At 42.7% G+C, this 21,684-nt stretch overlaps 1 protein-coding gene across 17 annotated transcripts in view; it reads left to right on the top strand.

Moving 5' to 3' along the window:
* Nucleotides 1-21,684, top strand: part of fhod3 (formin homology 2 domain containing 3) — a 637,022-nt gene that overhangs the window by 123,847 nt on the left and 491,491 nt on the right. The gene's annotated exons all lie outside the window — the stretch shown is intronic.

The following is a 21,684-nucleotide window of genomic DNA, read 5'->3' as shown; positions in this document are numbered from 1 at the left end:
TTCGGCTTGGTTCGGCAATTTGAGCACCCTGGAGAGGAAGAGACTACAAAAAGTAATAAACACTGCCCAGTCCATCATCGGCTCTGACCTTCCTTCCATCGAGGGGATTTATCGCTGTCGCTGCCTCAAAAAGGCTGGCAGTATCATCAAATACCCACACCATCCTGGCCACACTCATCACCCTGCTACCTTCAGGTAGAAGGTACAGGAGCCTGAAGACTGCAACAACCAGGTTCAGGAATAGCTACTTCCCCACAGCCATCAGTCTATTAAACCTGGCTCGGACAAAACTCTGAACATTAAGAACCCATTATCTGTTATTTGCACCTTATCAGTATTTATTCATGTGTTTTGTAGTAAATGCCTACTATGTTCTTGTGTGCTGAAGCAAAGCAAGAATTTCATTGTCCTATCAGGGACACATGACAATAAACTCACTTGAACTTGAACTTGAAATGGGCACAAAACACTGGAATAACTCAGTGGGCCAGACAGCATCTCTGGAGAAAAAGAATAGGGTGACTTTTTGGGTCAGAGCCCTTTTTCAGACTGAAAATAGAGAAGGCTAGAAAAAAACCAGGCACCAGATGACGTCAGGATGGTTGTCATCCATAATGGCCCATTGTTGGCTGAGGAGGCCAACCCCATCCATCATGAGGTCATCTGTTGCCAGGCCTGATTAGCTCGGACCTTCTCTATAACTTCAGTCTGAAGAAGGATTCCAACCCAAAACGTCACATACTCCCTTTCCCCAGAGATGCTGCCTGACCCGCTGTGTTACTCCAGCATTCTGTGTCTATCTTCCGTATAAACCAGCATCTGCAGTTCCTCCTACATATTACTTACTGGGTTAGTTTGATTAGTATAAACCAAGCATGCAACACTTATGTTAATATAGGGTGGCACGAAGCTGCAGAAGTTTGCATTGCTGCCTCTTTGCTCCAGAAGCGAGACCTCCAGATGCTGTCTGTATTGATTTTGTACGTTCTCCTTGAGAAGGTGAGTATCTGCAATTTGCTCTGGTTTGCTCCCTCATCCTGAAGACTGGGAGGCATGGTGGCGCTGTGGTAGTGTTGCTGCCTTATAGCGTCAGGGACCCGGGATCAATCCTGACTTTGGCTGCTTGTCTGTACAGAGTCGATACGTTCTCCCTATGACTTGCGTGGGTTTTTTCCGGGATGTCCGGTTTTCTCCCACACTCGAAAGACGCGCAGGTTTGTAGGCTAAGTGGCGTGATTAAATTGTCTCTATTGTGTGTAGGATGGCTCACGTGTGAGGGGATCGCTGGTCGGCACTGTCCTGGTGGGCCGAAGGGCCTGTTTCACCAGACTGATTCCTGGGATGGCAGGACTTTCATATGAAGAAAGACTAAATAGACTCGGCTTGTACACGCTAGAATTTAGAAGATTGAGGGGGGATCTTATAGAAACTTACAAAATTCTTAAGGGGTTGGACAGACTAGATGCAGGAAGATTGTTCCCGATGTTGGGGAAGTCCAGAACTAGGGGTCACAGTTTAAGGATAAGAGGGAAGTCTTTTAGGACCGAGATGAGAAAATCATTTTTTACACAGAGAGTGGTGAATCTGTGGAATTCTCTGCCACAGAAGGCAGTTGAGGCCAGTTCATTGACTATATTTAAGAGGGAGTTAGATGTGGCCCTTGTGGCTAAAAGGATCAGGGGGTATGGAGAGAAGGCAGGGATGGGATACTGAGTTGGATGATCAGACATGATCATATTGAATGGCGGTGCAGGCTCGAAGGGCCGAATTGCCTACTCCTGCACCTATTTTCTATGTTTCTATGTCTATGTTTCCATGCTGCATTTCTAAACTAAATTAAACTTGCTGGTAGGTTTTTAAGTGGTTTAAAAAAAAAAATTGGGATTGAGGGAGAATAAGTTGCAGGGATACAAGGAAATAAGAGGGGATCGGATTGCACTACTGGGGCTGTGCAGACATCTGAGGCAGAGTGATCTCTTGTGTAGAAGTAAGTCGGCGAATACACAAAATGATTTGCAAATGGATCTAAACTTCAGTTAATGAAATGAGAGATACTTGCCCAGTTTCCTTAGCAGTGTTTGGTTAATATAGCCATATGCTAGACGAGTACCTTTTATTCTAATTGGTAACTTGATTTTTGTCCCAAGTGGGCCAGAAATTTCATTGTTAATCAAAAATTAATTGGTTGAAAACTTTTTAAAGTGGAGCACTTGACCCAAGAAGACTGAACTTGTATTTTCCTGTTTGCTTCTATAAATTTAACTACCTATTTGTATAAAGCAGAAGTTTTATGTATTGGCTTGTGCATGGCTTTTCATTGACAGTAAATTATATTCATGTATACTACCATTGATACAATATCTACCTCTCATTTTGTGCAATTCTGAAATCTGAAATATTTACCTAAAATTAAGTCTGTTGAAATTATAAGAACATAAAAATACTGTTTAATCAAGTTCATATAACCGCCGAGTTCTCGCCTTCTGATTTTTGTTTTGTTTTTGATATAAAAACAAAGTCAAATTATTTTTGGGATGGTCTCCAATTTTACATCAGAATGTTTCGGGAATCACCTTAATCTCTATCCTTTTCATCTATGTTTATATAAATGCAATTCATAGCTTAAAAAAAAAAAAAAAAGACCCTATACGAGTTAGATTTAGCTCTTAGGGCTAAAGGAATCAAGGGATAAGGGGAGAAAGCAGGAACAGGGTACTGATTTTAGATGACCAGCCATGATCATATTGAATGACGGTGCTGGGTCGAAGGGCTGAATGGCCTACTCCTGCACCTATTTTCAATGTTTTCTATGTTTATACACTCAATGTTGGTTTAAATTGTGTATTTTAATGAACATTTAGGATGTTGAATCGTGCTCATTTGGGAAAGAGCTGTGGTACTCGTGTACTTGGGGACAGCACAGTGGCACAGCGGTAGAGTTGCTGCCGCACACCGCCAGAGACTCGGGTTCAAACCTAACCTCGGGTGCTGTCTGTGTGGAGTTTACATGATCTCCCTGTAACTATGTAGGTAAAAGGGGCGTCACAGTGGCGCAGCTGAAGAGTTCCTGCCTTGCATCACTGGAGACCCGGGTTCGATCCTGACCGCGGGTGCTGTCTGTGTGGAGTTTACATGATCTCCCTGTAACTATGTAGGTAAAAGGGGCGTCACAGTGGTGCAGCTGAAGAGTTCCTGCCTTGCATCACAAGGAACGCAGGGGCGATACATACATACATGAAATCGACACAAGGATGTAGGGCTGGGTGTTTATGCGTGCTATTTTTATGATATTTATTTTAGTTGTTTATCTTTTTAAATATTTTACCTTGTATGTATCGTTAGCTTTAGAAATGTTTGAATGGTGCACTGACTGGCTGACATTTTACAATTTCGTTGTACATGGTTCATGTTACAATGACAATAAAGAAACTATTCTATTCTTATTCTAGACCCGGGTTCGATCCTGACCGCGGGTGCTGTCTGTGCGAAGTTTGTACATTGTCCCGGTGACCAGATTCTTTGGTTTCCTCCCACCCTCCAAAGATGTACAGGTTTATAGGTTAATTGGCTTTGGTAAAGTTGTAAAATTGTCCCTCGTGTGCAGAATAGTGTTAGTGTTGGGGATGTTTGCTGGTCAGCACGGACTTGTGGGCTGAAGGGCCTGTTTCTGCACTGTATCTTTAAAGTCTACTTGGAAATGACCGTATTTTTAAGGGAATGAGGATTTAAGGATTGAAACTCGTGACACTCCCAAGAGTTGTCCACCAATCAGTTTTAAGATAAGTTGGAGAATAGCCCATTCCTATTGAATGTGCGGGCCTATTGTTCGTATCAGTGATGGGCGCCATAGCAACAACAGTAACCAGTGGAGGTTAGCATGTTGCTCTTCACATATGCTAATTCTAGAATTCCTTCAAAAATACAAAGGTCAGTCTCTGAAACATTTCAAAAATTGCCCCCACCCCCACACCTTGAGATGACTGAAGAGGCAGGGTTGAGGGGGATTGTTGATGTGTCTTGGAGCAGCAGTGTCCTGATCTCCACTTGTTTATGCAGTGGGTTCAGTTTTGCTGTCCTTTGGCGCATGAATAAACATGTTGAGAGTTGGTCTATTTTAGTGAAGGTGATTTAATAACACTACTTTTTGTGGTCAGTCTTTAAGCACCATGGCAACATATTAGGGTCACTGCTTTACCAGATTGTATATTAATGACCGAGTTATAGAGGTTGTGATTTCGACGTTTGTGACAGTATGGCATAGTAGTTACTGCAGCTGCCTCACAGCTCCAGAGTGCCTGGGTATAATCTTGTCCTTGGCTGTGGTCTGTGAGTTTTCTCTGTGTTGCTGTTGGGGCTTCTCCCTGTTGCTCAGGTGTCCCACAGATTTGCTGGTGGTGTTAATGGTGGATTGTAAATTGCCATTTAGTGTAGGTATGTGGCAAAAAGAATCAGATGGGGGTTGTATGCTAGAACAAGATTCGGGCTATGTAGGAAAGAACTGCAGGTGCTGGTTTAAATTGAAGATAGACACAAAATGCTGGAGTAATCTCTGGAGAGATGGAATGGGTAAGGTCTGAGGTCAAGACCTTTCTTCAGACTGATCTAATAATCTGATAATAAGATTCTGGCTTGCAGGGGAAAGAGGGCAACGGATATTAGCAGCTTGCTCTGTTGGGAGCTGACATGGACCAAATCGGCCAAATGGCTACTTTGTGAAAGGTAAGTATGTTAGGGCAGAACAGCAAAGGGACTTTAGAAAGATGGAAATCACTCGGCCAGAAGCAGTGAACGTTAGAAGTTTCAAGTAATCCATCTTCCATGGAAAAAATCAGGAAGAGGTATTCTAACATAGAGACATAGAAACATAGAAAATAGGTGCAGGAATAAGCCATTCGGCCCTTCGAGCCTGCACCGCCATTCATTATGATCATGGCTGATCATCCAACTCAGTATCCTGTACCTGCCTTCTCTCCATACCCCCTGGTACCTTTAGCCACAAGGGCCACATCTAACTCCCTCTTAAATATAGCCAATGAACTGGCCTCAACTACCTTCTGTGGCAGAGAATTCCACAGATTCATCACTCTCTGTGTGAAAAATGTTTTTCTCTTCTCGGTCCTAAAAGATTTCCCCCATACTTAAACTGTGACCTCTTGTCCTGGACTTCCCCAACATCGGGAACAATCTTCCTGCATCTAGCCTGTCCAACCCCTTAAGAATTTTGTAAGTTTCTATAAGATCCCCCCTCAATTTTCTAAATTCTTGCGAATACAAGCCGAGTCTACCCAGTCTATCGTCATATGAAAGTCCTGCCATCCCAGGAATCAGTCTGGTGAACCTTCTCTGTACTCCCTCTATGGCAAGAATGTCTTTTAAAATGACCGACGTTTAAAAGGAATGCAGAAAATAAACTTGATATACACAAAATGCTGGAGTTACTCAGCGGGGCAGGCAGCATCTGAGATGCTGCCTGCCCGCTGAGTAACTCCAGCATTTTGTGTCTATCTTCATAGATACATTGAAAATAGGTGCAGGAAATAGGTGCCCTTCGAGCCTGCACCGCCATTCAATATGATCAAGGCTGATCATAAAACTTCGGTTTAAACCAGCATCTGCAGTTCCTTCCTATACGAATAAAACTGTTTAGTTTAATGTCACGTGTACAGAGGTACAGTGAAAAGCTTTTATTCCGTGTTAACATGTCAGCGGAAAGACAATACATGATTACAACCCACAGTGTACAGATACATGATAAGGGGAATACCAGTGGAAGGTAAAGTCCGATCAAAGACAGTCCGGGGGTCTCTGATGAGGTAGATGGTAGTTCAGGGCTGCTCTCTATTTGTTAGTGGTATGCATGTTGACCTGAGGGTGGCCAGAAGCTGAGAGAACAGAGGAATGCGACAAATGTTGCACCTCCTTTGTTGAGCAGGCATGATGGATAGAGTGACTGCTTGCTAAGCGGATCTTTTTTGATCATTATCCCTGGGGATGTCAGACACAACCTATGTACATAAGCAATGATGCAGAGTATTACCACTTACTTCATCCTTGCTTATTCTGGGTAGTGCCTAAACTGGGGAAACATCACCTGCCATTTGCCACTCAGTTGCAAAGGTGTTGCTAATGCTTAATGAGCAGCTATTTCTGGTAATTTGGTCAGCTCTTGGCAGCTTCTTAAGACATTTTAACTGTTTGCTGCTATTAAACTGGTTCACCAAACGCCTCAACACCATACATACTTTTTATCTTGTTTTAACAACTCAGAAATGACTGACGATATCTGCCTGATAACTGCCTCCAATAGTTGTTTAGGATGCTGGTTTAAACCGAAGATAGACACAAAAAGTTGGAGTAATTCAGCAGGACAGGCAGCATCTCTGGAGAGAAGGAATGGGTGACGTTTGAGGTCGAGATCCTTCTGAACCTGTCTGAAGAAGGGTCTCGACCCAAAACGTCACCCATTCCAATGGTCGTTTGTTGTTCTTCTGTCAACTGAGGCCTCCAACAGCTGTCAACTAAATATAGATGATCTGTCTGACTCCATTTAAATAAATTATTTAATTTTAAATTGATTTCACATCAATTCACTATCGCTTTAAAATAACATTAGGGATGCTAGATACTTATTACCTCAGTATATATAGATTCACATGCTCTTGGATGTAATATTTAAACAGTAATTTGAAAGGTGTAGAAAGGAACTTCAGATGCTGGTTTACACCGAAGATAGACATAAAATGCTGGAGTAAATCAGTGGGACAGGTAGCATCTCTGGAGAGAAGGAACGGGCCATGCTTCGGGTCTAGACCCATTAGATGAAAGAAGGGTCTCAACCCAAAGCATCGCCAGACTTTGGAAAGGTTCTGGTTTACAGTCTTATTCCGCATAACCAAAGAAAAGTCTTGGGAGTTATGGACTGTACTGAAAGATAAGCTGCACCTTTTGTCTTTCACGGATAAATATTTTTCCACAATCCAATGACGCATAAGATTTTAACTTGTCCTGAGTGTGTGGGATAGTGTGTAGATCGCTGGTCGACGCGGACTTGGTGGGCCGAATGGTCTGTTTCCGTGCTGCATCTATAAACTAAATTACAAAGATGTACTTAGATGTACTTAGAATTACAAAGATGTGCTATATTTAAGAGGGAGTTAGATGTGGCCCTTGTGGCTAAAGAGATCAGGGGGTATGGAGAGAGGGCAGGTACAGGATACCGAGTTGGATGATCAGCCATGATCATATTGAATGGCGGTGCAGGCTCGAAGGGCCGAATGGCCTACTCCTGCACCTATTTTCTATGTTTCTATGTTTTTATGTGTTGGAAGGAACTGCGGAATGCTGGTTTAAACTGAAGCTAGACACAAATACTTAAGCCCTTGTCCCACAGTACGAGTTAATTCAAGAATTCTCCCGAGTTTTCCCGATTCGAACTTGGAGAATGTCCGTAGCGGGTCCGTAGGAGTTTGTGGATGTCTCGTAGCGGCTCGTAATGCTAACGGTAAGTGCAAAAAGTAACAATTTTCTTCATCACGAGTAATTTTTTACTCGTGGACATTTTTTTGCAGGGATGAAAAAATGTAATCAGTTACCGGATGTCCCGAGTACCTACCGTTAGCATTACGAGCTGCTACGAGACATCCACAAACTCCTACGGACCCGCTACGGACATTCTCCGAGTTCGAATCGGGGGGGGGGGGACTCGGGAGAACTCTTGAATTACCTCGTACAGTGGGACAGGGGCTTTAATAGGAACATACTTTGATTTGTATGCTAACTTTGTTGAACTGCCCCAGCCTGGATCAGATCATCATTTGTGGGCACAAAATGCTGGATTAACTCAGTAGCACAGGCAGCATCTCTGGAGAGAAGGAATAGGTGACATTTCGGGTTGTGATCCTGCTTCAGACTGAGAGGGGGGGAGATGGGGAGATACAGAGATAAGGAAGTGTAAGGTGTGAGAATGAGACATCAGAAGGGGTGGAGATTAAGGAAAATGTAGAATAGATCTTTATTAGCTGGAAGGTAACAAAGCAAACAGATAAAATGTAAGATGGACACAAAATGCTTGAGTTGCTCGGCTGGAAAAGCAGAATCGCTGGAGAGAAGGAATGGGTGACTTTTCCGGTTGAAACCCTTCTTCAGACTGATGGATCAGTCTGATGAAGGGTCTCGACCAGAAACGTCACCCATTCCTTCTCTCCTTCTCTCCAGAGATGCTACATGCCCCACTGAGTTACTCCAGAATTTTGTCTCTCTTCCGTTTAAACAAGCAATCTGCAGTTCCTTCCTGCACATCCCAGAGATAAAATGTAATCGGGGACAGTCAGGCCTGTCGGAGAACTGGGAAGGGGGAGGGATGGAGAGAGAGGGAAAGCAAAGGTTACTTCAAGTCAGAGAAGTCAATATTCATACTGCTGGGATGTAAGCAGTGAAGAAAGCGAATGGTATGTTAGCATTCATAGCAAAAGGATTTGAGTATAGGAGCAGGGAGGTTCTACTGCAGTTGTACAGGGTCTTGGTGAGACCACACCTGGAGTATTGCGTACAGTTTTGGTCTCCTAATCTGAGGAAGAACATTCTTGCCATGGAGGGAGTACAGAGAAGGTTCACCAGACTGATTCCTGGGATGGCAGGACTTTCACATGAAGAAAGACTGGATGGACTCGGCTTGTACTTGCTAGAATTTAGAAGATTGAGGGGGGATCTTATAGAAACGTACAAAATTCTTAAGTGGTTGGACAGGCTAGATGCAGGAAGATTGTTCCCGATGTTGGGGAAATCCAGAACAAGGGGTCACAGTTTAAGGATAAGGGGGAAGTCTTTTAGGACCGAGATGAGAAAAACATTTTTCACACAGAGAGTGGTGAATCTCTGGAACTCTCTGCCACAGAAGGTAGTTGAGGCCAGTTCATTGGCTATATTTAAGAGGGAGTTCGATGTGGCCCTTGTGGCTAAAATGATCAGGGGGTATGGAGAGAAGGCAGGTACAGGATACTGAGTTGGATGATCAGCCATGATCATATTGAATGTCGGTGCAGGCTTGAAGGGCCGAATGGCCTACTCCTGCACCTATTTTCTATGTTTCTATGTTTCTGGACATGAAGGCCACGCAGTGCAGGGACCATGTTCTGCAACTGGTCTCTTGTGAAATGGCATTTATATTTTGCCTTTACACTTTTATTGTGCTCTTCTGTTGTGGTGGGGAGAATAAAATTAGGTTCCAATTCAACTTTTTCCGCTAGAAATGATTGTTTTGCTTTCGTTTCTCCTGCATATTTGTATTGTTATCTCTTTCATTTGTCACCAGCCAAGGTCAAATTCCTTCGACTGGCATGATTTAAAGTACAACACAAATTCCTTGCAGGTTTATTCCAAAATTGGCCCTAATTGGTAAATTATGCAACTCTGGCTGGTCGCTGTATACCTACTTTGTCTAAAAACAGTGTGAGTGAATTCTGTGACTGACCTCTAATAAACTCCACTGAAGGCATGTTGGGATAACAGATTTGGAGCAATTAGTGGCAGGTTTTAAGAGCTGCTTTGGTGTGGGGGAAGGGAGAGCAGATGGCATTGCCAGGAGTGGGTCACAATAAGTGCACTGGCATTAGAAAATACACGAGGATTAGTTTAATTGTTTAGAACTGCTGCTGCTTGCATGCACGGAAGTAAACTAAACCAATATTTAGAATTTATTTTTAAACTCAAATGTTGGTTTTAAAGAGGATTAATTAAAATAACTTTTTGGCCTGGATGTACATAACTGGAATCGGCTTGGCTACAACTGGGATTAACTGTTCCTCCTGCAAGGAGTTTAGGCAAAGCCCATGGATAATGCAGGAATCTGTGAAAATTAATTCAGTTACACTAAAATTCCTCTGAAGTGAAGGAATGTGAAATAACGTGTTGATCCCAATATTCCATCCGTTCCCACCTGTGGTTCCATTTTGGGGGTTATTGAGGGCGATGGACATAGAAACATAGAAACATTGGCAGTAGTAGCTGTTAACTATGTTTATGAAATTCTTGGTCTGCTTGATGCAATGCTCTCACGTACCTGAACTGATTGGTGGAATACCAGTGGATTTGGATTAGTTTATATTATCAGGGTGCAATAAAATTCCTTGTTGTCTTGAAATGCTCAGAGTAAACGGTATGCACAGAAATGATAAATACAGCAATAAAAATAGAATAGGGCAGAATAACAAGATTGCACCATGATCTGAAGTAGTGTAAAAATGTTTAAAGTGCAGTAATGGAATAACTGAGCAAAAAAACAAAATGCTTGAGGAAATTTAGCAGGTCGGGTAGTTTCTCAGGAGGGGATGGACAGACACATTTGCAGGTTGAGACTCTTCCTCAGATTTGAGTAGGGGAGAGAATGTTGGAAAAAATGGTGGAAACTTGATGTGCGGAAGGTGGATACAGGTTGAAAAAAGTGATTTAAATATAGTTTTGCCCTCTTTCTCCCCACCCTCCCCCCCCCCTCCCGTCAGTCTGGAAAAGGATCCTGACCCGAATCATCATGTGTTTGTTCCCTCCACAGACGCTGCCTGGTCCACTGAATTCTTCTAGCACTTTATTTTTAGCTCAAGATCTGCAGTTTCTTGTATCTCCCAATATATTCAGCAGGTTTGAATAAACGCATGCATAAATAATCTCTCCTTCAACTGTTAATGGATGGGCAAAATCATTTAAAATGTTGCCAAATTCTTCACGGCTTGTCATGTTCATGAAAAAGGTTTCTTCTGGATGTCTTATTGCATCTTTGACACTTTTTTAAGATGACTTGCAGCCCCATAAGGTATCTTGAGATAGGGTTGTTGGCCTCTTCCAAGCAGTTCTCCAATAATGAACCAGTCATTGATGGCATACGGTGGAATGGTTTCACTCCTCCCCTTCTCTCGGGCTTGCAATCTCTTCCCCCCCCCCCCCCCCCACACCACCTCCCTTTTCTATTCACCATATCCGGGGAAGTTTGTATATCGGCAGCACAAATTCCGCACCTTGTGGAAAACCTTGCTGTTTTTCCATCTCATAGCATGGGTTTTTTTCAGCCGCTGCCTGTATTTCGCATTAGACACAGATGATGGATAATTCCGAACCCATCAACGTAGTAAAATTATTACCTTGAAACAGATCTGCATAACAAGAAGCAGGCAAATCAATCCTTTTGACATTGAGGAGGTTCAAATTCTGGTTGCAGAAAAGGACCCGCCACAATAACACACACAACAATCTCAATCCATCAATCCATCTGGCAGAATGCACTGCACAAATGTCTTTCAAATAGCCCATTTGCTTCATCTAAGAGTTCCATATACTCCCACATTCCAAGGACGTGCAGCTTTCTCGGTTAATTGGCTTTTGTAACTTCGCCCTAGTGTGTAGGATAGAACTAGTGATCGTTGGTCGGCACAGACCTGGTGGGCTGAAGGGCCTGTTTCCACAATCTATCTAAATCTAATCTAAAGTAGAGGGAGAGTCTAGGACAAAAGGACATAGCCTCAGAATGAAACGGTGTACCTATAAAATGGTGATGAGGAGGAATTTCTTTAGCCAGAGGGTGGTGAATCTATGGAATTTAATGCCACAGAAGACTGTGGAGGCCGAGTCGTTGGATATTTGTAAACCGGAGTTTGATAGATTCTTGAGTTGTAAGTGTGTCAACAGTTAAAGGGCAGGGGAATGGTCTAGAGAAGGAAATTTAGATGAGCCTTGATTGAATGGCAAAGCAGACTCGATGTGCCCATTGGCTTAATTCTGCTCTTATGTCTTGTGATCTTATGAATTCTACTAGGCAATTGTAGTAGAAGCATACAAGCAAGCATTTGGGAAACTTGTGGGATGATATTGATGCATGCCGTGGGGTTGCAAGCATCTCCTGCCATATGGGAACGTGGTGCAGATTGCATTTTCAATTTGTGAACTGCTCAGGTTACAAACTTTGCAAGGCCAGCAGCATAATCAAGGACGAGATGCACTCTGGCCACTCCCTCTTCTCCCCTCTCCCATCAGGCAAAAGGTTCAGAAGTGTGAAAATGCATACCACCAGATTCAGGGAAGGTTTTTTTTCCAGCTGTTATCAGGCAACTGAATGATCTTACCACAACCAGAGAGCAGTGCTGAACTACTATCTACCTCTTTGTTGACCCTTGGACTATCCTTGTTTGGACTTTGCTGGCTTTACCTTGCACTAAACGTTACTCCCGTATCATGTATCTATACACTGTAAATAGATTGATTGTAATCATGTACTGTCCTTCTGTTGACTGGTTAACATGCAACAAAAGCTTTTCACTGTACCTCGATACATGTGACAGTAAACTAAACTAAAGAAGGGAAGCCTGCCATAACCTGAGGGGGACCTGTACTGTTTCAAATTGTACCTTATGGACAGATTCTAGTACACATCTGAGCAGGAAGTGTTATGCTCCCCAAAATGGACAATTTTCTCCGAATCTGGATATGTAAACTGGGTAACTGAAAACAGAGTTCATGGTCTATAAGAATTTCTATAAACCAGTGGTCAACCTGATTGCTTTATTACCCTTGGTCTCCTTCATATGTGCAAAATGTCTGGTTCGGTGGAGTGCTTTTGTGGTTTTAATATTTTCTCAATGCCCCTTGGCAGCCAAGAGAATATAGTTATAGATTCATAGAGACTTACAGCGTGGAAACTTGCCCTTTGGCTCAACATGCTCACAGGGGGCAACATGTTCCATCTACACTAGTTCCACCTGCCTGTATTTGGCTCATATCCCCTTAAACCTGACCTATCCATGTTTCTCAACCATTGCGATAGTACCTGCCTCAACTATCTCCTCCAACAGCTCATTCCATAAACCCACCACTCTTTGCATGAAAGGTTACCCCTCAGGTTCCTATTAAATCTTTCCCCCTTCACCTTAAACCTATGGTTCTCAACTCCCCCAAATCTGGGCAAGAGACTGTGTGTCTACCTGATCTATTCCTCTCGTAATTTTATACACATAATTTGTAGTAGCTGTTGTCATCTACATAATTTAATCTGCAAGGCCCTGGGCTCTATTACAACATTTTAAAAGATACGTGGACATGTACATGGGTAGGAAAGATTTAGAGGGATATGGGCTAAACGTGAGTTAATGGGACTAGCTTAGATGGGACATATTTGTTGGCTTGGACAAGTTGGACCAAAGGACTCATGTACATGCAGTATGTGGCTGTGATGACAAGATCCCTCAATGAGAGAATTTTCTGGGTTAAATTTTGGCCAGGACATGTTCCCCTAAATTTTTTTCTGAAGTAGCTTATGGGCAATCTGCAGTTCCTTGTTTCTCCAGGGATCTTTTGTCCGGTTGAGAGAGCAGATTAGACCCCTATTTAACATCGCACCTGCAATACATCTTGTGTACAGCCCTGCCTTTTCCTGGGCTTTGTGCTGAAGTCTCCTTAGTAGCACTTGACTGTATTGTATCCATGCCATGTGTTTCTGTGGTGAACGTGTATCAGCTAAGTCCAAGTGAAATTGTTACAGGGCAACAAATGAAAGTTTTGGTGTTCATTGCCTGATAAGCGATCATTCCTTACCATGAAGGTAGACAAAAAGCTGGAGAAACACAGCTGAGGCCGCATCTATGGAGCGAAGGAATAGGTGACGTTTCGGGTCTTACCATGATACATTGGAAGAAATGTCAGGGAACCTTCATGTGTAAAACAATTTTTTAGAGGAAGGGTGAAATTTGGGTTGTTAATCTAGGTAGAGCCAATATCATGGCAGTTCTTTACTGTCCGTTTACTGTCATTGTGATTGACATTGAGTTGAATGTGCTGGCTTAAGTTGGATTCTAAATAAATCGAACTTTTCGAAACAAGGGACTGTTAATGCTGGTTTGCACAAAGTGCTGCAGCAATTCAGTGAGTCAGGCAGCATCTCTAGAGAACATGGATAGGTGACGTTTCGGGTCGACACCCTACTTCAGACAATCTGAGTCTGAAGTAAGGCCCCAACCTGAAAAGTAATCTATCCGCATTCTCCAGAGTTGGTGCCTGACCCACTGAGTTACTCAAGCACTTTGTGTCCTTATAATAGATCTTGATTGGGTTTTGCAAGCCCAGTAAGAGAGCAAACCAGACCAACGCATTTGTATTGCTTAGTTCTAATTTGGTTCTATAACTTCAAAGAGTTGTTCATGTCCAGTGATTGATCAGTAGTTGATTGTTCAGGGCATAACAAAAGTATGTGTTGTTTTCCAAATGGTTTGTTTACCTGTTGCTATAATTGTGCATTCTATCTCAACTTGTTTTTGTTGGGCTTGAGTTCTGTTGCTAACCAACCAAAAATGAGTGATTTGTGTTGCCCCTAATTACAGTGTGAACCTGGTTACATTTGCAGTGGAGAAATAAGTCATTTAACATTTGGAAGAAACTTTTTGAGGTTAAATGCGGTATTTGGGTCTGTCCAATTGTTGCTGATTAGATCAAACAATTGTATCCTTCCACAGCCATGCTGGAACAGTGGAGAATGGGGAGCCAAAGCTCGGGGCACAAATCTGCTTGTGATAGACATAGACATAGAAAATAGGTGCAGGAGTAGGCCCTTCGAGCCTGCACCGCCATTCAATATGATCATGGCTGATCATCCAACTCGGTATCCTGTACCTGCCTTCTCTCCATACCCCCTGATCCCTTTAGCCACAAGGGCCACATCTAACTCCCTCTTAAACATAACCTGATGCAGGTTATGTCTAGTCAAGTCAAGTCAAGTTTATTCGTCACATACACATACGAGATGTGCAGTGAAATGAAAAGTGGCATTGCTCGCGGACTTTGTGCAAAAAGACAAACAAACAAACAACCAAACAAACTACAAACAGAATCACATATTCTTTTACATATTAAATATTGTGGGCGGAAGGAAAAACGTTCAGTAAAGTTAGTCCCTGGTGAGATAGGAGTTTAATCCTGTGCTTAATCCAATCCATTTTATCTGACTGATTATTTAATCCATGGGTTCTTGAGCAGCCTGACTTGCTACCAGAGTTGATCCGAGCTGAGCTTTGCAATATTGAGATGGCCTTCTCTTGCATTAAGATCAAAATGAACCCCATGTGGCTCCTCCCCGGGAAGGGGTGCTGTGGTGCACCAGTGTTTCATCTTTCTGTCAAAAACTTAACTCAATTGAAGTTCAAAATCTGTTGCTGGCCGAGTGCATTGAGAGGTCATCATTCACGTCCGCTACCACCTGGGCACATGTGGACTTTGTTAACATAATGAATAATAACACTGCTTTTGCATACTCTTGTACCAATCGTACAACGAGCAGACTTTCATGCACTTTCCTACGTTCCGACAGCGATTACACTTGAACAATAGTCCATTGCCTGTGAAACCCCTTGGGATGCCCTAAAGTTGTGATAGGTGCTAAATAAATCTTTTTCCTTTTAATTTTAAGGAGTAAGGTTTTGGAAAAGGGAGAGTATCATGTTCCACGCTTGTACTTGTGTATGATTGTGCTCGTGGCATGATTTAACTGGATAGCACGTAAAAACAAAGCTTTTCGCTGTATCTTGGTGCTATAATAAACTAAACTCGAAGAATGATCTGATGGTGGAATTGGTTATTTTAGCTGTTGCTGGATTTTTCCTACAGTTATGGATCCATTGTGGCTATTGTGCCCATTGTTTCCTTCCTCGCTATTAATTTTCTTTTGTTGTGAACCCTCTACATACAATGTAACAGCCGCCAGCTTTAACCCCATGGCAGACTGCTTTGGCTGCAGGTTTAGGGCTTGTCGGGTGTGAGGCAGCGCAGTGGTAGAGTTGCTGCCTTATGCCCCTGTCCCACTTAGAAAACCAGAACGGAAACCTCTGGAGACTTTGCGCCCCACCCAAGGTTCCCGGAGGTTTTTGTCAGTCTCCCTAATGGTCGAAAGTGGTCTCCGCTTCTTCTATGTTTATTTCAAAAAATTCAAAACCGGCCGCGACCAAAAATAGGTTGCCGTTTTAAAATTCGGTAATATTTTAGTCGAAGCCGGTTGCGATGCTAGTTGAAGGTGGTTGCCGGAGGTTCCAGGTAGTGGAAGGTCTTACCTGCAACCTCCGGCAATAATCGCCGGAACATAGAAGAAGCGGAAAACACTTTCGACCATTAGGGAGACTGACAAAAACCTCTGGGAACCGCACGGAAACCTTGGGTGGGGCGCAAAGTCTCCAGAGGTTTCCGTTCAGGTTTCCTAAGTGGGACAGGGGCATGAGTGGGACAGGGGCATTACAGTGCTAGAGACTCGGGTTCGATCCTGAATGCGGGTGCTCTCTGTACCAAGTTTGTACATTTGACCCATGACCGCGTGGGTTTTCCCCCGGTGTTCCGGTTACCTTTCGCATTCCAAATATTAATTGGCTTCAGTAAAGATTGTAAATCGTTCCTAGTGTGTAGGATAGTGATAGCTGGTCGGCACGGACTCTGTGGGTTGAAGTGCCTGTTTCCATGCTGAATCACTAAACTAAGCTGTCAGCCTCATAGTTTATTGCATGGCTGGGGCATTCTACTGCCCTGTACTTGTTCTGAGTAGAAACTGACTTCATTTTCTCAAGATATAATGTCTCAGCAGAGTCCACCGCCTTGCAAAGTCTATATTTGCCAACACAAAATTGTTTCAGAAATTTAGTCATTCCAATGAATTGGGGGAACAAAAGAGGTGGGTGGTGACAATGTGGCATTTTCATCTTCAATGAAAGCATTGAACTAAATTATTATCATTGCCAGATATAATGTTTTATGTGGCATTGAATTAATTTAAATGCACTATTATGGTCAAATGTCCCTGCCTGTAATCCAAGTGCAGGAGTTCTTGTTGGTGCAGGCTTGCTGCCTGCCCAGTCATTAGTGAGATACAAACAATGGAGATGTCACTAAAGGGTTTCGGCCCGAAACGTCGCTTATTTCCTTCGCTCCATAGATGCTGCTGCACCCGCTGAGTTTCCCCAGCAATTTTGTGTAACTTCGATATTCCAGCATCTGCAGTTCCTTTTTGAACACTTTGTCTACTCCACTGCGATATCTCCTCAAGGTATGCCTACTTTGAAGAAGTTCTCCTCCTCTCTCCGGAGACAGTTTCACAACCTCCTCTCTAACTGCACACCCTCTGTGATCCCCCCTGCCCTCCAACTGTACGACCATACCCTTACCCAGACTCGATACCACAGCCACATTTGCTTCCTCGGGGCCTGCCTGCGCCTCCATCTCATACCCCATGGCTTCCAGCTCCAGTTCCCTACCTCCCAGTAAAGGGTTTCGGCCCGAAACGTCGCCTATTTCCTTCGCTCCATAGATGCTGCTGCACCCGCTGAGTTTCCCCAGCAATTTTGTGTACCTTCGATATTCCAGCATCTGCAGTTCCTTTTTGAACGAGGTGTCACACTTGCTGGCTTGCTTGTCTTCAGTGTAACAATTGAGTCAATTGTCATTATAGTGTTGGGGTAAAACCCCTTTTGAAATATTGTCTTCCCCCTATGGAATGAAATGCTACCTGGATTAGGTGGTGTTGGCTGCATGGAGAGGTTGGGGGAACTGGGATTGTTTTCTCTGGAACGTTGGAAGTTGAGGGGAGACTTGATGGAAGTATATAATATTCTGAGAGGCAAAGAGGGGAGTGGACAGTCAGACCCTTTTTCCAAGGGTGGAAATGTCATAGACCAGCAGGCATGGCCTTCAGGTAAAAGAGGCAAAGTTTAAAGGAGATGTGTGGGCAAGCTTTTTTACACGGGGTGGTGGTGGTGGCTGCCTAGAATTTGCTGCCAGGGGTTGTGGTGGAGAAAGATACCTTGAATGCATTTAAAAGGCTTTTGAATGGGTACATGGATATGCAGAGAATGGAGGGATATGCATCATGTGGCTAGTTTATCTTGGCACTAGGTTCGGCACAGACTTTGTGGGCTGAAGGGCCTGTCCCTATGTGTACTGTTTTACGTTCTCTGAATTAAAACTCGTGTAGTGTGTACTTTGCTTTACAAGAGCACCATGCGAGACTGGGGGCGTGTGTTGGGGTTACAGTTTAAGATAAAAGTTGTACTGTTGACGGTTAAATATAATGTGTGCAGTTTGGCTTCCTAACCATGAGCTAGGAGGCAATTCTGCTCAGAGTCTATGATGCCAGCAGAACATCCTTCCAGTTGAGATGGAGATTCATGGATGACTTCTCGATCTTCTACAGCATTTGCTGACCCTGACATGGTCTCCTTTGCGTCGAGACATAGCGTGGGCTCGGCAACCTTCTCACTGAATGCTTGTGCTCGGTCTGCCAAGGCTTGGTTCTTGGTTCTTGATTTCTTGGTCCTACAAAATATTCCAAATGGAATTTAAACTGGAGGTGGTGAAGGGAGGGCTTGCTGGAACTCTTGGCTGCTAACCATTTTAACTCCCCTTCCCATTCTCATAACCAGGTTTCGATACTGGGCCGCATCCAATGGCAAGGTGAGGCCACATGCAAACTGGAGTAAAAGTACCTCATTCTGCTTAGATAGTTCACAACATAACAGTATAAATATTGAATTCTGCAATTTCAGGTTCTGCAAATTCAACTAACATTACCCCCCCCCCAATATCTTCCTGGCACCCCCCTGAATTAGCATCAATTTCTCCCCTTCTCCCTTCCATTCCACTTGTATCACTTTTACTGGTTTCACAATTCATACTTTCTTTTGCAGGTAAAAATATATTCTTTAACTCTCTGTGCTCAAAATCAGAGGTATTATCTAACTAAAATGTAAAATGAAAACTCACACCCTTTGACTATAGTGTCTTTAGTAGACCAAGCAGAATATTGCAGAAATGTTTTGAGCTGATCACGTGTTGAGTTAGAATTGAATGCAACTTGATGTCAAGTGTCGGGAAGGAGTTGGTTTACAGCTGTCATTGTCAGCAAAAAATATTCAAATCTTTGATAACTTGAGCTTTGAACTTTCTCTTTCTTACTCTAATTGAAAATGTCATCATGTATTTGAGTTTGTATTTCATTTCTTCTTCCTGTGTCCTCGTTTGTTGGGATGTAACTGCACACCTTGGGATTAACTAACAGTAAAATGTAAAAGGCCTAAGGCGCAGGTATGCAGGACAATTAAACAAGATATATTTTGTTTCCTGTCAATGATATTTAATCCCTCTTGCAGGAAGTGTTAGTATTGCAGATAAATGCTTATCCTGCCTGATTATTTATTTCCTCCTCTTTGCTTAACATTGTGAGGGACTGAGCTCCTGAATGCCTATAATTCACAAGGCTTACTATATTTCTGCATTCCATATTGGACAAGGTAATTTTCATGAACCACTTGAAAAATAATCCTTTCACAGTATATATCTATAAAACAACGAAAGTGAAAAAGAGTTATTTTGCCACGCAGTAATTCACAATATTGGACCGTAAAGCCTATTTTGTTTTATAAAAGGGTTGAGGAAGAAAGTTAATTACTTTTTGTTAGCACCTGATGAGTATGGGTTTCCTCCTGTAGTATAGAGTTTCTTGCCTGTTTTAAAGGGCAGATTAAATCTGGACCTCTTGTATGACCTTGCATGGAATATAAAAGTTCAAAACCAGCAGACAAAATAGTCATTGTTTTCTGTGGTTAAAATGGTGCAATGAGCAGAAATCAACAGAGTAGGTGTATCTAGGATGTGCATGATTCAATTTTGGTTCTCAGGAGGTGAGCATCTCAACTATAATTTGCAGAAGATAGACACAAAAAGCTGAATTAACTCAGCGGGTCAGGCAGCATCTCTGGAGAAAAGGAATAGGTGACTTTTCACGTTGAGAGTGAAGAAGGGTCTCAACCTGAAATGTCACCTCTTCCTTTTCTCCAGAGATGCTGCCTGACCCGCCGAGTTACTCCAGCTTTCTGTGCTGTCTTTGGTTTAAACCAGCAACTGCAGTTCCTAGTGTGTCCTGTCGTGATTTAAACCCACTGCATTTGATACAAAGGAGAGAAAAAGATATATGTGTGTGTATATATATATATATATGTATATATATGTATATTATATATGTGTGTGTATATGTGTGTATGTGTGAGTGTATGTATGTATACACACACACACACACACACACACACACACACACACACACACACACACACACATTATAAATAAATAAAATCAATAATAGTTAGAACAGCATTAAGCTTGTTTCAATATTGTTGCATAAAATATATTTAAATAGGTTTGACCTTGAATTTGTATTGTATGTTATTTGTATTAATATTGAATCTATAGATAGGCTTGCAGAATAAATTCAAATCATAATAGTGATCAGAATCTGAATGTAGTGTCAGGAGTGGTAATGAAGGAAAATTAAAGCTCAGAGCTGGATACATAAAAATGTAAATGATTCAATATGCTACGTAGAGAGAATAGCGACGTGGTGGCTCAGCAGTAGAGATACCACCTTGCAGTACCAGAGACCAAGGTTCAATCCTGACTATAGGTGTGGAGTTTGTACATTCTCTCTGTAACCACGTGGGTTTTCTCCGGGTGCTCTGGTTTCCTCCAACACTCCACAGACGTTTGTGTTTGTGGATTAATTGGCTTCGGTAAAGATTGCAAATTGTCTCTCGTGTGTGGGATGGTGCTCGTGTTCGGGGGTCACTGGTCTGCATGCACTCAGTGGGCCAAAGGGCCGGTTTCCATACTACATCTCTAAACTAAATTAAACTAATAGGGGAGTGGGGTTATTGGACTTTTATAAAGAGTCAGTATAAACGTATTGCGCTGAATGGCCTCCTTCCCTGCTGCAGCCCTTGTAGATTTGCTGCAGTCTTGCAGTTCTGTTCTGTGATAATTTGATTTTGATGGTCATGGCTTGAAATCTAAAGCGATTTATATTTGCCGTCTAGTAATAATTGAGACATGATTTTGGATGAAGTCTGGAAGTGTGTAGCTCGTAGAACAGAAATTGCAAATTGCCTTCTCATTTTTTGAGAGGGGTCTCTTATTTTCCACTGCCCTTCTGACTGACAACTCTTTGATTGTATTTGAATGTAAAGTAAGCACTGCAGTTCTAAAGCTGGTGTAAAAGAGATCATCGTCAGAGTCACGGCAGGCTGTGGGAAAAGGGATCGGCTTTGTGTCACCACACAGCTGAAAGTGGGAGTCGCATCAAAATCTAACGTGGCAGGACCGAAAGATACGCTGCTCTGAGAAGCAAGGTTACATTGTATGCTGAACTTTGACATCCGCTGGTTCACATTTCCCTAGGCACATCAATATGCTGGCAGTTTTCCCTTGGAGTAGTGAACCTTTAGGGTCTCTCTTTTGTTTTTTTCTGCTGTCCCCCAGTCTTTATTGTCCCCGTAGATGCTACTTCCTGCTTCATACTATTAAATCCTCCTATTACAAGAGCTTGGGGATTTATCACTCTTTCAAAGACTTGCCACAACTAATTGAAAGTATGATCATATAAAGCCTGACTGTAGTTTGGAAATGCTGTTCCCCTCCATGTGTGACGTTGAGAGAGACTGAATACATAGAAAAGAAATGCATAGATGGCAAGCCGCAAGTGTGAGTTAGAACGCAACAAATCTACATGTCTCCTTGATAATTTGCTGTGGTGCACAGCATGTTAAACTTTCATCTCTGCACGCTCCCTGAAAATAGAGAGTTAACAACCTTGGTATGCTTGACAAATCCTGAACAGAGTGCCAGGGCTGGAGG

This window comes from Amblyraja radiata, chromosome 2 (genome assembly GCF_010909765.2).
Source record: "Amblyraja radiata isolate CabotCenter1 chromosome 2, sAmbRad1.1.pri, whole genome shotgun sequence".
Classification (NCBI taxonomy): Eukaryota; Metazoa; Chordata; class Chondrichthyes; order Rajiformes; family Rajidae; genus Amblyraja; species Amblyraja radiata.
The sequence above is the reverse complement of the archived record's forward strand: the minus strand, read 5'-3'. Positions and strand labels throughout refer to the sequence as shown.